This window comes from Frankliniella occidentalis, unplaced genomic scaffold, assembly GCF_000697945.3.
Source record: "Frankliniella occidentalis isolate FOCC.00 unplaced genomic scaffold, Focc_3.1 Scaffold71, whole genome shotgun sequence".
Classification (NCBI taxonomy): Eukaryota; Metazoa; Arthropoda; class Insecta; order Thysanoptera; family Thripidae; genus Frankliniella; species Frankliniella occidentalis.
In genome coordinates, this window is record NW_026267201.1 from 396,690 (window position 1) to 400,322 (window position 3,633).

Genomic DNA, 3,633 nt, shown 5'->3' on the forward strand with positions numbered 1-3,633 from the left:
TGCTGCGCCCCGAGCAGGAAGGGGTTGCCCTGGCCGAACGGCAGCAGCGACAGCCCCAGCGGCAGGCCGGGCTGCAGGCCGGACTGGTCCTGGGGCGCGGGCTGGAACTGCAGCCCCTGCTGGTACAGGCCGCCGTCCTGAGCTACCACCGCCGCTGCCATCGCAGCGAGTGCGACCTGGAACAGGGAAGATAAAACACTGTCAACACAGAGTTCAATTTGACAAATTTCTCGTCCTCCTCCAGCCCTACAGCACCTGGCTAGGGATTTTATTTTTCCGAAAAAATACTTTTTGTTTGAAAACTTTTCAAGTTTTTTTTTATTTTACATTTTTTTCTGCAAGGTTTTATTTTTTCAAGTTTTCTAGAAATGTTTCATTTTTTTCCGATTTTTCCTGGAAATTTTTTTAATTTTTTCCGGAAAAATGTTGGACTTTCAAACTCCTACACCCTGACAGGCCAACGGGAAGTGGTTTTGATCCTGGATAATAATCCCCGCGGAGCACTTTTCGGCCGCGGTCCTCCACAGAACCCCACTGGATCAGTGGAGCAGGCGGAACTGTTCCTGATTGATGAGGTGTTTGGGCCCGGGCGCGGGCCGGCAGGTGTTGGGCGCCGTGATGGGACTAATCCGAGCGTGGCGGCCACCCTGTCATTCTCCCCTGTCTCCCAACACCTACCCGCATTTCTACGAGTTTTTTCCCCCCACTCAGTAGTTATCTTCCTACTGACTGAAGTCCGAGAGAGTAGCCAACAAACATTTTCAACTATGGCCGTTTTGCATAGGCAACAAGGCGCGTCTAGAGTACAAATTCTTTGTCGGGCATATATACCTTTGGAGCTACAGTTTTGCGAAAGAAAGAGAATGTTTGGGTGCACCCAAAAGTATCTAACGAACTAAATAACTCACATCGATTTGACAACCTGTTTCTTTCCTGGCTTCCGCAGGTTATGGATTCAAGGGGTCAGCTTCGAGGCATGTTATGTCAGAACTGCTTCCCGCCGAATTCGGGTTGACCGCATTCCGATACCTCCTGCGAGGCTGGAGGCTCCAGCCCGGAGCGTCCAGGCCGCCGCCGCCGCCGTCCAGAACTGGACTCGGCCCACATGCGCCGGGCGGGCCGGGGCCCGAGGCGGAGCGGGGGTCCCGAGTCCGGCCAGGAGGAAACGGAGCAGAGCAGCCGTGTTGTGCAGGTCAGTCCCGCTCCGGTCAGTCCGCTCCTGCCGGGTTCCTTCTAGAGGGTTTCACAGCTTCTCCTTCCAGCCCCCTCCAGGCTCCAGGCGCGCTCGGGACGCGTGCCGCGGTGGTGTCCGGCCGTAATGCTCCGGCAGGGCGCGGGCCCGCACGTCAAGTGGACACCGTGTGAGACATGGGACATACCGAGAGAGAGACAGAGACAGAGAGAGTGTGTGTGTGTGTGAGAGAGAGAGAAGCAGCCGGAGTGGCCAGGCCGGCCCCGCGGTGTTGCAATAAGGTCCGGTCCCGTTACGTCACGAGGCTCCTGGAGCCGCGCCGCGGGCCGCCAGGGGTTGTGACTGGACCGGGAGCACGCGTCAGCTCAGCCAGCTTCAGGCAGCGTCAGCCAGCGTCAGCCAGCATCGGGCATCGCCAACCAGCCTCAACCAGCGTCAGCACTTCTCCTTCTCACTACTACTCGTGAAGATAATGCGATGGACCACCCGCCCGCGCTCGCCCGGCCCGCCCACTGTGAACGCCTGCGGGTCGCCGGGTAGGCCAAACGAACACACCGCTGCCTTGCGCGGCTGCCTACCCCCACACCCCGCAGGCGACGACGTCCACCACACTCATGACGCTTTAATTTTGTCTCTTGATCTTAACATTGTGCATTTGTTATTTGTTGGTATTTTGTCAAGCGAGTTTACCGCGCAGTTCACGCTAGAATGACTACTTTGCATTCCCCCTCGGATGTTCTCCTGCCAATCTACTGTAAAAAATGTCGTCATAAATTTACAAAAATGTTGTAAACTCGAATTATAATTTAAGTTTAAGTCTACGAGAACACATTTCTTTTTCGCGAATAGATTTGGAGTCGATACGTACTGCATGTATTTTTACGATTCCATTGTAATTTTACAACTTGCGTCAAGGGAAATTTTCCTGTAAACCTTCCCACTGTCTTTCACAGTGTCCGTTATACACTTGTGAGATAAATATAAAAAAAATGAATTAGTCACATCGTAAAAATCTAAATGAGTTCAGTTGAATTAAATCCTTGGTCTCAATTGCCCATTTAAATCAAATCAAGTACTAGGACTATGCGAATGCGAAAGAGAAATGATAACATTTGATTTTAGTCCAGTTAAAATGTGATTGAGGAGGATGTTGAAGGAAGAAAAACGAAGTTGTCATGCCGGCCTAAGGAAGAATTTAAAAGGCAGCAAAAAGAAAGACACAAAAAAATAAATCGATTAAAAAAAAACAAGCTTGAGTTGTCATTCCAGCTCGACTGTGTTTTTATTATTATTGGGTTGTTTCGGGGATGCTGGGCGGGTGCCAGGCCACACGTTTACTCACCCACACGAGGGAGGCCCGCGGCGCCATGCTGAGTAGTGCCACGCTAGTGCCGGGTGCAGCGTCCCGACGTCGTCCTGGCTGCTCCCTGCGCTCCCTGCTCTGGCACTGATTGGGACCCGGGCCGTTGCCGGCGTTATATACAAACATTCATATGGTTTGGTCCTGGCCGTTCCGTCCCGTCGAGACGTAAGAGCGGGAGCAGCCACCTAGTAGAGGGAGAGGGAGGCGAGGGGGTGGGGGGCGGAGCGGGACAGGGCCGCGTCGACGGAGGCCGGCCGGCCGGCTGGCGCGGACGTCTTAACGCTAACCGGCCAGCACTAGGCCAGCGTGTGCGAGCGCGCGCACTGAGCGCATACACCTCTTTTATTGCCGGGCTTTTGAGTGATGGAAGGGGTCAAGAGAGACTCAACTCGATGGGTTTGAGTTAATAAAACTGTAGAATGGGGCAATCTATGTTTGATGGGAAATCAAGGTGGGTAGTGATGGACAGATATGTTAAAGACGTTACTCTTTTAATTGGACCTTTAGCATTGGCAAAAGTCATCTACAATGGTATTTCATACCTTTAGACCATGGGTGAAAATTATAACATATAAGGCATATATGGCCATAGTACATTTCAAGTGAGATGAAGATGTTCCCAGATGTGTTGAAACAGACCTACAAAATTACAACAAAGCTATGAAAATATTCTAAACAGTTAAAAATTCATTACAGACTTTTTGAATACATTTAAGCTGAACTTAAAATTATCACATTGGAACGGACAGAAGTACACAAACAGTCTTGCATTGCAAATAAAACAAAGTGTGGAAGGAACTTGTCAGACACACACAAAATTGGTAAACAATGAGGATTTAAAAGTGATTGATGGATGATTTCTTAATTCATTCTCTGTCCAAATATAGTGTTCAAAATGTTAACAAAGTAACATGGCACAACTTTCAAAGTTACACCTTAAGAAAAATATGATTTACAAAGTGAGTCCTTATTACATGCAACAGTTCTCAAAAAGATACAGACAGACAAATGGTAATGACGATATGAAAAGACTCTGGCAGTGATCGTAAAGAATATTAAGAAAATTCTAAAAAATATT

General features: G+C 49.5%; 1 protein-coding gene across 1 annotated transcript in view; it reads right to left on the reverse strand.

Moving 5' to 3' along the window:
* Positions 1 to 3,029: 3,029 nt before the first annotated feature.
* LOC113217481 (histone-lysine N-methyltransferase E(z)) overlaps positions 3,030 to 3,633 on the reverse strand; it is an 11,938-nt gene continuing 11,334 nt past the window's right edge. The window contains exon 14 of the mRNA XM_052268515.1: positions 3,030 to 3,601. The gene's annotated coding sequence lies outside the window, so the exon portion shown is untranslated. The remainder of the gene's footprint in view (positions 3,602 to 3,633) is intronic.